General features: G+C 38.2%; 1 protein-coding gene across 6 annotated transcripts in view; it reads right to left on the bottom strand.

Annotated features, from left to right (window-relative positions):
• Positions 1–14,336, bottom strand: part of SMOC2 (SPARC related modular calcium binding 2) — a 137,572-nt gene that overhangs the window by 84,368 nt on the left and 38,868 nt on the right. The gene's annotated exons all lie outside the window — the stretch shown is intronic.

The raw sequence follows: 14,336 nt of genomic DNA, 5'->3' as shown, positions 1-14,336 counted from the left end.
ACACACATGGATAGATTGCTTGGGATATCACCAGAACCTCCAATGGGTGAAGCTAACCAAATACATTTTTAGAATCCCCCATGTGCCTTCTGGATAAAAAATGGAATGTGACACTTATAGTACAGTAAATTGTAGCTGTACTCTGATTTTTTTTTTTAATATTTAGTTTTGTTAAATCTATAGTTTTCTTTGTAAGCTGTATCTCTTATAACCTGGGATACAGTTCTTAAAAGTGGGTTCACACAAATGTTTAAAGGCATTTTGTTCATGTATGGCTGAAAGCTCCAATATTTTGGGAAATCTGGCAAAAAGGGAAAAGCATTCAAATCATGACATCTGGAATTTCTCCAACCCCATTACCAAAACTAGCCACCCAAGGCATCTGTATATTCTGCATGATAAAATAATGCATTATGTCTGGTTTCCTCTTGTGTTGTGTCTCTGTATGTTTGTATATATGAGTACCCTGGGAAACACAGGTCCAGGTTGCAGACACTCTATTCTGGGTCACATGAATGAGGGTGGTGGCTTACAATGAAGCAGGCTATCAGCCCACCAGGAAGACCAGACTAAGAATCAACCCCACAGGAAGGCTAGGACTACTTTTATTGAGGGTGGCTGTAATACTAGAATCTTGCAAATCTGACTGTGCTGTGCTTCCTTCCCTTCTTATACCCATGTGAATTAGGGAGGTTTCTGTTTGGGCCGCTGACACATTGTTTCTGCTTGTTTCGGACTTAAGCCATGCTTTTCTTCTCATCACTTTGGAAACAGACCTGGCCTATCTCTGTCAAGGTCATCTTCCTTTACTCTCTCTAGTCAGCAGCATTCTGAACTGTGGACCAACTGTCTTTCCTATAAAGGTGCATTGGGGGATTTTGGCAGGGGGGGGTGTTTTTTCTCAGCAGTGGCCCTGATGTGGCCCACTTTTAGATTTGATATTTCTTTTGCCAGCTTTTCCCACCATATTAAATTTGATCCCTTTGTGTTCAGACAGAGATGAGCAGTCAGCCAGCCCCTTTATATAATTTCTTTCCAACATTTCACTGTGTTGAAAAGAATAAAAATGAACATTCAATGACAAATTTATGCTATCCAAAAAGCTGAACTTCCTATTTGCATTAGAAATACCTCTTGGTCTCAAAGAGAAAAAGATTTCCCAAATGAGGAATCTAATCCATTAAAACACATACCATAATCAGTTTTATTTTTACTATATCAGAGAATTCTTCCATTCACACCCAAAACTCTTGCTGTAGTCAATCTATGACTATGCTGTGGTTGTTAACAGCTAATATTATTTTAAAAATAAAGTGCAATGGTCAGCACAGCTTTTACACCATATGCCTTAGCCTAAATTCATACGTTTGCTTATACATTACTTACTGACATGTGGTTTTAATGAAGCAAGTGTTTTAACTGAAAATAAATCTCTCCTTTGGTGGACTTCTGTCTTCATTTTTAGTGCAGCGTGTGGTTTAAATGTCAAAAGGAAAAGCAATCTAAATTCCAACACATGAGGGTTATGATTATCTATATATTTGCTCAGGAGCAAATTCCAGTAAGATGCATTGGGATCTATTCTCCCATGGGATATATAACAGATTGCACCAAATATTTAGTGCTGATAGAATTATAAGCTGATCTTCTGTAGGAATTATCACCAAAGGAAGCCAGCTTTCCTCTTTACAGTATATCCAATATTTAGAGTGTATAAAAACCTGAATGTAACTTCAACCTCTATTATATGGCTTCTGAAATTGTTAAAACAATACATCTAACAGAATAGAAATACTGAAATAAATAAGACCAAGATTATCAAAGCATTGCTGTTTGGTCCACTGAGTCACATGGCTTTCAAATGCAGATGTTTATTGACAAAAGAAAAATATTGTTAATTTTTTAATTGAAACTATTTCTAATTTGCATTGGATTCATTTGGATTCCAGGGTAATGTTAGAATATGAATATGATTCATCATCTAAATATAAAGTAAAACACCAATTAAGTTAAACCAGCTGATCCAAAAAGCTTGCCTAAACCATATGCATCCATTCCTGGTCAGAATGATGTCAAGATGATGAATTGTGCATCATGGCATTAAGATGTAAGCTCCATCTTTTCATACATGCATCAATGTTGCATGCAAACAGATAAGCAATGGAATCTGCATTACAACATGCACAATTAAGACTGCCATTTTAACAATCAAGATAAACTGCTGATTTTTTAAATTTTCCTATTGAAGTAGGAAAAAAATTCAGCTGGGAAGATGATAGGAGTCACTATGCACATAGTCACTAAGACCAAGTTAGGGCATGCTATATTCACCAGCTGTTTACCTTTTTTTTCTTATCTTCTGGCTTCATCAAGAGGAAATTGGAAGTTTTCGTTTCCAATCTTCAAGTAGTAGCAATTTGTTTTTATATCTGAACCTGGCTAACAGTGGTTAGTCCAGGTTAATATGTTTAGGAAAATAAGCCAACTTCAAGTCATGGTGTCTGGTGCTTATTTCTCAAAATTGTAGCTGACCAATTATAATCCTTACTTTTCACCCTCATTTAACAATATGTTCAGCTGAAAATAATCCTGTATGTTGTAACAATAAAATAAATCAAGCTGCATTGAATTCTTCCTCATAATTTAGCATCAGGCTCCTAGAATGGATGTAAGAAATATGAAGATATAGTTCGCTACCGGACAGAGAAATGGGTGAGACTACCAAGGTTTGTTTGGGGGCATGGAAGGCACCCATCTTGTGCTGTTCTTGGACAAACAGGCTGGGAAATCATGTTGTAGCTTAGCTTTATGGGCTAGTTTGATGTTAGATATTTAACCCAGAGAATGCAGAAGTACAAATATGTCTTTTAAAAATCTTCATTTAATCACAAGAAAATTCCATGTACTGTACGACTGATTTAATTTCAGTGGGGCATAGTAAATAAACTGCATTGTAAAGAAGACCGCTGCATAATCAAGTACAAAATGATGCCCTGTCTGTTCAGTTATTTATATGATTAATGTAAATTCCTATTTAACAAATCAAAACAACATTTATCATTCAAGGAAGACTATTTAGAAAGTAGTCAATATGAAATGTTTGAAGTAAAATGTACCCTAAGGCAAGACGCAGATGCTTAGTTGCTCTTGAACCAAACACATGGAGATTTCTTTAAATCCATAAACAATTTGAACAGATGGTGCTAATCTGAAACACACAATCAATTCACACAATTTGGACCGTTCTGGGTTTCCTGCCTTTCCCTCGCCTCCATAGATCTTTCCCTTTCTCTCTCTTACTTCTTCAGAAGAATATTACTCAGATTCCCTCACCTCTATCTTGTGGCTGTTATCTATAAGTAAGACTATTACAGTTCCTTTTCACATCAAAAACGTGGAAGCTGTTAAGTTGGTGTTCATTTCTTTCTAAGAGATCATTACTATCAGAGCATTCTAGACTTCAGGCTTCCTTAGAAAGAGGGCCTGTCTACTAAATTAGTTTAAAAATGAAATCCTGACTAACAAATTCAGGATTCAAAAACGGTGGCTGGAGCGGGTTAAGATAAGACACTTTAAAAAAAAAAAAGCTTGTTATGAAATTTACACACTTTTCTGCTTATGTAAGCACTCAAGACAGTTCCAGCCACTTCTGCCAATTAAATTGCTTTCTTCCAACAGAAACCACAATCTGTCGACTGCTTCCACAATCTGCCATCAGAATAGAAAAAATATGCCAGCAAAAGAGGAAAAAGGAGGAGGGAGAGAGACAGCTAGTCAAGAGAGGAACCAAGTTATATTACAACCCAAAACCAACCAGATAAAGAAGATTTCCACAAGTTAGGCAAAGGAAAGCTATCCCTAAGTCATAGACATAGCTGCACTTTGTCTTGTTGAGGCACAGCAAAGACATGAGGACTTCAAGTCACTTTGGGGGCATTGCCATAATCAATGCCCCCAAAGCACATAGAAGCAAGGAGGTGCATTGTGTCTCACAGCTCTACACTGCCTTACTAAACAATTTTATTTATTCAACATATTTCTATGTCACTCCAATCAAAAGACACTCAGAGGCTTACACTGAATATATACAATTTATTCCAACACTGTCATTCAGTGGGAGCTCCAAATGCCCATTGCTCCCTATTTCAGATTAGGAAGGATTTGATTCTGCAGAGACTAAGCCTGGCTAATGTCAGTTCACCTTGACTAGACTACAAGAAATACCCTTGATATTCTATCTTCTACAGCAGAAAGAACTAAGTAGCTATCAAGAGCAACTGAAGTGTCTATATTTTTTAAGTGCCCCATTTTGCAATGATACTGTGTTCATCTGCTTTCCAGGGGGCACCTCTGTGACAGTTTGTGATGTCTGCACTTGTGAAGTATAATAGACTGCCAGGTCCTGTCGTATATTTCAGAGGTCAATATGCCTCTTCCACTCATATTATTTACCCAAATTAATAAGCTGCAAGCTAAGCACATATGAAAAGGGCTGCATGGCTAAAGAAGGACATAACTTTTTTCTAGAGTTTTCTTAAGACCATAAATACACATGCTCAAGGTAAAACCATTCCCTAGACTTGACCAACAGATTAAATCAATTCCGATTTCCAATTCAGTACATTATTAAAAGAATCCAACTGAGAGGAGTCAGACATGACCAGTTGTTAATTAAAACAAAACAAAGCAAAACAACCTAATCAGGAACCTTAACATTTACTTATAATGTGGCTCTGTAAGTTTACATTGCAGGATCTTTGTTCTTTGCCAGCCACATAAAAGCAGGCTCACCCGGTGAGAGTTTTCTAGCAGGATGGAAAAATAGATTCCATGGAGGAAAATTCAGACTGACTACTCAGTACCTTGAAATACCTGATCTTCTAGGTGATTCCTATGGTACCTGTTTGGTAGGGCTGCTTACACTTGGAAAATCCAAATAAGTCTTTGGATCTTGGTATACCACTTCTCTGCTATTCATTAAAGCAGCCTGACATTTTTCAGGCGGCTTTGTGTGCCTGGAAAAAAAAAAGAGATGCTACTGCTTTAAGAGTTGCATTAACTTTAATGAGTGGCTTGGTTAAAATAGAGGGACCTTTTTTTCTGTCTCATACAGAAACCTAAAGAAAAGGCAGGCTACTTTAAGGATCACAAACAAGTGGTTTGTCTGAATGTACTGTTGACGCCAGGGGATTGGGGAGGGGGGTAGTGGGTTTGTATTTGGGGTTTTATTACTATAAGCTACCCGGAGTCACCCTGAATGAGTTGGGCAGCCATATAAATTGCCTTAATAAATCACATCTTCATCATTTCACTTATCTTTGGCTACAACCCCATAATTGGGATTTATATTCCTAATGAGAAATGGGGTGAGAAAAGGAATAAAAAAGTTGTTCATAGGAACTTTCCATATATTCAGTCAGGATAAGAAGATTGTGTTGAGTATAACCTCCCCTTGGCAGATGCACCTGGTGTTCATTCCCCTTAGCCTGTGGCACTACTTAAGAAATAGATGTCTCTGCTTTATCTAACATACTTTTATGCTAATAGTGAGTGAATGGTAAGGCCAGCAGGAGAAAATGGGATTGTTCCTTCTCCTCCTGCATTAACTGAATATACAAAAAGACATTTCTAGATAACCTAAATGATTGTGCCCTAGAACAGTTACTCAGGGAGCCAACAAAAGGAGACACAACACTGAACTGAATTGTAATCTTAATATAAGATTAATACAACATTTTAAGTAATTGTAATTTTAATCTTAAAATCAGAATTCTGTCCAATAGGTGTAAGTTATTGAATTGATCAGGAACAATGACCATAATGCTATAACCTTCAGTGTATATATAAGAGGCCATAGTATATAAATAGAGACCCTCTGAATTGGTTACTGGTTAAAATATAGGGAAAAAAGAATTGGAATAAATGAACATTTCTCACACGGGTGAGATTTGTAATGTGGGTCTTCAAGGGATAACTATTGGAACCAGTGCTTTTTAACTTGTATATAAATTATCTGGAATTACAGATGATCAGTAAAGTGGTGATGTTTGCTGATTATATCAAACTGTTCAAGCTGTAAAATCAAAAGGGGGTTGTGAAGAATACCAAAATGTTCTCCCTAAATGGCTTGATTATGTTTCAGAATGGTAAATACACTTCAGTGTAAAGAATTAGGGCTGCCCCAGGAGAAAATGTGGCTGCTGTTCTCACTCCTGCATATTTACAAGGTACCTTTTGAGAACTGGATCTGAAATACTGAACAGCCCTATAAACAACATTAGTGCAATCAGATCTAGATCTCACCTATACATTAATGGGATCAGAGATGGCAATGATTGATCAAGAAAGGGATCTTGGATTCACAGTGGACTCCAGTGTGGTGTGCTGTAAAAAAAATGCAAATTCCATCCATAGAATAGTTAACAAGTGAATGGAAAACAGAACTGCCAGTATTAAAATGCCCTTTTACAAATTTAGGGAGAGACCATACATGTAGTATTGTGGACAATTCTGGTTACTGTAACTTAGGAAGAATATTATAAAGGTAGAGAAGCTGCAAGAAAGAGTAACAGATGAAGATTACAGCTGTGCTGAAAGATTACAACTTTTTTGTTTGGAACAAAGGAGGGCAAGGGGAGACATATAGAATAGAAAATGTCTCCCATTATATTAAATCAAGCCTGGCATAGATAATGTGGAAAGAGAGAGATTCTCTTCCCTCCTACATCCATTGCATGGATTTCAATGTCATCCATTGAAACTAAACACAGAAAGGAAATCAGGACCAACAGAAGGAAATACTTTTCTCAAAGCAGATATTGAAACTATGGAATTTGTTGTCAGTAGCTATGGTAGTGGCAGTCAATTTGGATAGTTTTAGAAGGTAACTGGACAGGATTATGGAGGATTAGGCTATCAATGGCTACTTATTTTGACTGGTGTTTACTACTTCCTGAATCACAGGCAGCATCTCTTAAATGCTAGTTGCTGGAAAGCAACCGTGGAAAAGAGCCATCTCACTCCAGTCCCTGTGAGCTTCCCAGATGCATCCAACTGGCACTGTACGATAGAGATTGGACCTATGACCTGATCCAACATGGCTCTTCCTATTTTTTTATATTGAGTTTTTATAACATTATAAACAGATAAGAAATTAATGCAAGTAACTCCCTGGGAATGCTATAGAAACACGATTTCTGCAAAACACTTGACAAACTATCCCATTACTTTCTGTTTACCAAGCTAGTTAAGTTCAGGCATTAAAATTAAATGGATACACAGCTTGATTGAAAAGCACATTAGAAAGTGTTCTTCAAATGTTCCTGCTCAAAATGGAGAGATGTGTATCACAGGGCAAGAATTTTTGAACCAAGGTACCTCAAATGAGCTAAATTACAGAATGCATCCAAAATCCAGGACCCATTACTCCCTTGGGATGGAAATTTTGCAAAGTTGTGGCTGCTTCAATGCCGCCACACTGCCACGGCCAGCTGCAGCCATGTGATCATCATTTCCAATGCTCCCTGCCAGCTTCCCACAAGTCAGTGGGGAACCTGGCAGGAAGTCTAAACTTGATCATGATTGCTGACACTCCCTGCCAGCTTCCCATAAAAAAAGTCAGTGGGGAAGCCAGCAGGAAATTGCAAGTCTGAGGCCAGCAGGCAGGTAAGTGGTTGCTGCCAGTTGGGGGAAAGAGGGTGCCTGAAGGTGCAGTGCAGGTCAGGGAGGATGTGGGTGCAAGGGGGTGAGTGAGTGAGTGAGTGAGTGAGTGAGTGAGTGAGTGAGTGAGTGAAAGGGGAGGGAGGGAGGGAGGGAGGGAGGGAGGAAGGTAGGAAGGAAGGAAGGAAGGAAGGAAGGAAGGAAGGAAGGAAGGAAGGAAGGAAGGAAGGAAGGAAGGAAGGAAGGAAGGAAGGAAGGTTTTTGATGTTCTCTGCCAGCTTCCCACAAGGAAAGTCAATGGGGAAGCTGGCAGGAAGTTGAAAGTCACTCCTGTTCCCACTGCTTTTTTTTTTTGCCTGCTCATGGTCATTCTGTATCTTTGTTTAGGTGAGGAATATCTCTGAAACGTGAACCCAACAGGTCACAGCTTGTCTAGCAGATTATAAGAGTAGGGCATAGGGACTTCTCCTTGAGGAACCACAGGGACCAACGTGCTGTGCAAGCACATGCTCCATTGCATCTATAAAAGCCATGGAACTACAAAGAGAAAAAACTGATGACAATTATTATTAACAAATAAAGGATGTTCCAAAGTCTGATCCCTTCTGCAATACCTATATATGTTAGCACTTTGTCAAAACCAGCCTTGAAAACTGTTTGAAAATGTATTTGATATAATTTCGGAATTTGCTAATTGTGCAGAAAGGCTAAACTGGATTCTTGCTATTTCCATTCATTGGAAAGGAGAAGGAGCTGCAGGCAATCTTAACGTTGCTGTCTTGACCACTCAACAGAAAAAGAAATCTGTTTTATCTCCATTAGACACATCTGTTATAAATACTGCTCACAATCAAGACAAGACCCAGTAAGCTGGCAGTGATTGCAGATGTGAGATTAGAAGATGCCGAGGTGTAAGCTGAAGAGATGCCACTCAGGGACTAAAAACCTTCATCTCAATTCATCACTAACAGCTGCGGGACTAAGTCAGCAGATGGGATGGGGAAACATTCCTTGTGATTTTGTATGTAGGGTAATAAAGTCTCCTCACAGTGGCAGGCTTAGCATTAGGTGTTGGCATCAGCAAATAGCTACTGATGCCTCCAACACGGAGTCACCCCAATCACCGCCATTAAGTGGCAGCAACAGTCATGCAGCTCACTACACAGCACATGCCCCGATCAGGCAGCTTTGAGAGTTGAGCTGAACCAGCACGCTCATCACTAATCATGATTAATTGCCCAACCAGATTCAATGGGCTTGATCATCAGAAGGCTGAACACAAATTCCATCCAGAATCCTAGAGAAAGCAAATTTAATATTTTGCGGGGTGGGGGTAGAAGGCCAGCCAGAAGGAATGGCCTCCAGAGGAAAATCTGTGGGGTGGATGATTTGTGTTGTGTTTAGTTAATGATGTTTTTTGAGGTGGCTGAAAGGTCCCTCCTATATTTCTTTTTAAAGTTTATAAAGCCTCTCACATTTATAGCAGCGCCAGGCTATTTGAAGAATAGTTTATTCCCAGGACGTTTGAAAACTTCTTTCCAATTTCTCTTGGTGATATGTAACCTTCTTTATTGTTGGAATGGCAGTGATTGCCTGTGCCATTATTATTGCTCTTGGTTACATGTCTTTACATCACTTTGAAGCCTCCCTGGTTGCCCACACGTCTCAGTCTGAAAAGGCCCAATGGGATGAATTTCTTCATGATATCTTCCCCCTCCCCTTGGAACTGAATCAGAAAATAGGAAGCTGAGGAGACTGCAGACCACTGATCTCTACAATGATAGGCACAACCCATGGCCATCTTGTCCCTTGATAGAATTTTTTTAACTATGCAAATTTATTTGAAATTCTTTTCTCTTTTGAAAGAAATTTCAAAAGGAAATTATGTTGATCAAACTGAATGATAACTGAAAAAATGCTGCATGGCCCACCTCCATTTACTCTCACCAAGTCTAGCACCTTTGCTCATTTTGCAACCGATGCATCAGTGAGCATGGAATTTATTTATCCACTACAAAAAGCTTTCCTTTGCTTTTATCATACTATAAGAAAGACCCTCAATTGGTGAAATGCTCTGCAATCTCTGAGGTTCTTAAACCAACTAGAAAATGCATGTTGGGAGGTCGCCAATAAGTCTCAAACAACTGAGCCTTCAAAACTCTCAAGGATATTAGAGTTCCAAAAAACTGGAAAATAATAGGAAAGGAATTATTAATACGGATAATCAAAAGTGCATTTTTCGATTGCTTTAGTCTGAATTTAGTTCTACTAAGACCACTTCTTGTTTGCCCCATTTTTGAAGAAGTTCCAAAATGTCCTAAATGTATTATTTTAAAGTTAATTATTAAAATCTCTCTTGCAATCATCTGGAGAGAGTGGATTGTTTGAAAAAAGGTAGATATAATAGCAATGTTTTGTGAATAATTTCCATTATTTTAAACTAGAACTGAGTATTTAGGTAACGTTTTCCCAAAATGATTATGGAATTTTATTTTATTCAAATACAGGCTTTAACAATGGAATTATTAATAAAAGAAGAAAAGGAAATGGAAATGGATCTGACATTCTAGCCTTCTGACTGCTAAGGAATTAATATTTGGAAGAAAACAAGAGAACCATCAAGTTGGCTAAGATTCCAATGGTCATTAGGCCCCACCCACTGCACTGTGGCTGGCGTTACTAATGCTCTCTGACAGATGTTTATTTATATATTGCAAACACAGTGGAAAATGAAGGGGGTTACTCTGAATTCCTGGCTTTTGCATCTAATACTCCATTTCTAAAATTTCAAAAAGTGACCATACTTTTTGTTTTGGACCTAGTGCATCTACTGAAACAATTATTTTCTAAACACATACAATTTGGATTTGGTACTAGACTGGATTTTTTCAGGAGGCATGAAAGAAAAAGAGAGGAGATTTGAGGAAACCCATAATAAAACTGTGAATGTTTAAGGTAGTGGTGTTAAGGATTAATTGACCAGGATCACAAGATCTGTTAAAGGGGAAGTTTGGAATCCAAAACAGTATTTTTCCAGATGTTCATGGCTGCTACATATTGGAGAGGTGACTTCTGGATAATGCTGTGTGACACACGGAATAAATGCTAATGCTAGTGAAATGCCTGCACATATTCATTGTCTCACAACAGCATTAACCAAAACTTGTTTAGCCAAGTATTTAGTCAACAAGCAGATAAGTTCTGAACTCCAGCTACCTGTGTTCTTTTATGTCCTGGATTCTTGGAGAAGAAAATATTCACTTGTTAGTCCAAGTCCTCCTTGTGATGCTGCTGCCTTTAAAAGAGTTTTTATTCCCTTTTACCCCCTTTGTCTCTTCTGTCTTGTGGTGGGGATTGAATCCAGAGGCTCCAGTAGTTAGCAGAAATATGAATGGAGAGGAGATATAGGGGTTCCTAGGAGCAATTTGCCCACAGATACTTCCCATCAGCTATGCCTATGGAGACAACTGGGTCAGCAAGAACTTACCTGATATTATTTTGAATCATTCTCCATTGATTTTGACTAAACTCCCATTTCTTTGAATGTGCTTAAGGTTTTAGGCTGAAATAAAAAGAGCAACTGATACCCTTATGTTGAATCCTACTTAATACAGACCTCCTGAAATCAAGGAGTTATAAATTGATCATGTCATTTTAAAGCCTATTGATTTTAGTAAATTTACCAAGTATGATTAAGGATATCTGCTTAATCTGCTGCTCCTGTCCTGTGCTCATGCCAGCTTAAAATCAAGATTTAAGAGAGTCCTGTTTGGACTGAGACAGTTTAGCAATAGCTTGCAAGGAGTACAGTCCAGACAGCAAGCCATCGTGTCTCCCCACTGGACAATATCTCTGTGGCTGCCTCCTTCCCTTCCCAAAAAACTTTCAGTTACAGGAACGCATTTATCAGTTGCATGTCTTCCTTGGACATATGCATTTTTATATATATGTATCTGTGTGTTTGTGATACACAAACATGCACACACAGATCATCATGGTAGATTATGGTCCATAATCTTTAATAAAGAGCCCTTCATGTTACAGTCGATTAATTTGGGCTGATGATAATATGATACATACACACACATTGAATTTGTATGTAAAAATTTAAAGCCTCAAAATGCACATGCGTAACAGAACAAGCAACTTTTAAAAAATGCTTTCTTACTGCCATATTTCTTTCTAAACTCTGTTAGAATTACCCTTACCATGAGTGCTCTAATAGCACAATGGCCATAATTCTTGCTTACAAATAAGGATTGCTAGCACAAAGCTGGCAGAAACATTTTTTTTAAAAAAATAACTTTTTATTTTTCCCGAGTTTCCTTTTTTTCCATGTATTTCTTTTCTTTTTTTTCTGTTTTCTGTTTTCTGTTTTCTGTTTTCTGTTTTCTTCTTTTTTCTTTTCCTTTCCTTTTCTTTTCTTGTCTCTACACCATTTTTAGTCACTTGAGATAGAAAGGAAAAGTAAGAAGCTCAGGGAAAGAAAAATGTTTTTTAATATACACACACACACATCAACGGGACTATTGCAGAAACAATTAAATAGAGCACCCCTGCAAGTTTTTTTTTTTTTTTTTAAGCACAGAGAAAGCTCAGGAACAGAAAAAAATAATTAAAAAACATTTCTGCTGTGTTTTTGCAAACCTTCTGTTTGCAAGGCAACAGTTATAGGCATTCTTCACTCGTGGTAAAGGTAGCTCTAAATGGTACAACTTGCTATAGTTTAAGCCCTGACTCATTGAAGGGACATTCCTGCCTCTGTGAAATAGGCAATGAACTGCGGGGGATAACTTGCAATGAAATTAAGCACATTATTCAAAACTGGCAGGAGTCTTGAGGCACCATTACATGAAAAAGTGTACTTTCGAAATGGAGCAGAAAAACATTTTTTTTTTCTAAAGATAGAGATACATCATATATAAAAGAGAACTCATGATATAGTTAGCAGAGGTTTATAAAGACTATGCTGCATACATTGTTAATATTCAGTTATTTGAGTGGTAATTTTACATTTCCATTACATTTGCAGGGTGGCCACTTGAATCCCTATGAATCTGATAATCTGCTAATAAGAGAGCCAGTTTGGTGTAGTGGTGAAGGTGCTGGCCTAGAAACCAGGAGACTGTGAGTTCTAGTGGTGCCTTAGGCATGAAAGCTGGCTGGGTGACTTTGGGCCAGTCACGCTCTCTCACCTCAACCCACCTCACACAGTTGTTGTTCTGGGGAAAATAGGAAGCTGGAGCATTAGGTGTGTTCACTGCCTTGAGTTATGTATATAAACAAGGAATGATAATGATAATGATAATGATAATGATAATGATAATGATAATGATAATGATGCCACATAACACCCCAGATTTAACAAATGTTGATAAGACAAAAAGGTCTGGCTAGTGGACATTGCAATACCTGGAGATAGCAGAATAGAAGAGAAAGAACTGGAGAAAATCACACAATACAAAGACCTGCAAATAGAAATAGAACAATTGTGGCAAAAGAAGCAAAGATAGTGCCAATAGTAATAGGCACCTTGGGTGCATTCCCAAAACATCTGGAGCACCACTTGAACACCATCAGCATTGACAAAATCACCATCAGTCAATTGCAAAAGGCAGCTTTACTTGGAACAGCTTCCATCCTGTGACAATACCTTTATCTCCATTAAATGATAACGTCTGCCTATCCCAGGTCCTTGGGAAAGATTTGATAGGTGGGTAAAAATGCCAAATCCAATCTAAACGTCTGTCTGACTGTGCAACCAACAATAATAATAACAACCTTTGATTACTTGCAGAAGTTTATCTGGAGGAAGAAAGGGTTGCAAGATGAAGCAGTGATGTGGATGGAAAATGACAAAGAAGCTGTGGATAGCATGAAGGTCAGTGGATTACAGAGAGTATTGGTGCTTTCAGGGCAAAATTTGAGGATAAGAGTCCAGGACCCATTGCAGAGAATGGATAGGAAGCTCCCGTACACATGAGGGAACTAATTCATTTGCAGTATCATCCAAAGAGCCTTCCCCAGGTAAGAGGATTGCTTAGTCTAATTAACAGACCATGCTACTAGCAAGAAAGAAAGAGAACAGAGAGGTAAATCTTAACAAGACAGCTACTTTGCTTAATATGATTTAAAGGGAAGATGTGAAGAAAATTTTAAAGGGAAGAAGTAAGGAAAATTTTAAAGGAAAAGTTCTCCTTTGACAGTCTCACAGTTACTGATACTTAGATGCTGAGCCAAACAAACTGGTATGTGGAGTATGTTCTTGGAGCAGGCTACTTACTTTAATACATGTGTGACCCCAAAACACTCCCATATCATGTAGCCAGAATTCTGCCAGGCTTAACACATCCATCAAACTCCAGAAAAGGTTGAAAAATTTCGCCCACCACCTCAGAGTGAAAGAAAGGAAGAAAAGAAAGAAAAAGAAAGTATCTTATAATGTGGCCCCTGAACCCCCCCCCCCAAGCGTCCCCCATGGGACTTACGATGCAATTAATTACTTGTATTGTTTTTGGCATCATTTTATATAGGACAATCCTAGAAGTTCTTTATGGTCAAAAGTCAACCTTTTTCAGCTCATTGCTGTCCAGATGTGTTGGATCTCAATGCTTATAATCTCACAATAAGATGGCTAAGAACATGGGCACCAGGCTGGGCAAAGCCATTCTGTGGTT

The sequence above is a fragment of the Python bivittatus genome, unplaced genomic scaffold (assembly GCF_059951505.1).
Source record: "Python bivittatus isolate LINGU-HERP-01145 unplaced genomic scaffold, Pbiv_v1 ctg000020_np1212, whole genome shotgun sequence".
NCBI classification, from domain to species: Eukaryota; Metazoa; Chordata; class Lepidosauria; order Squamata; family Pythonidae; genus Python; species Python bivittatus.
This window is presented reverse-complemented; position numbering and strand designations above follow the sequence as displayed.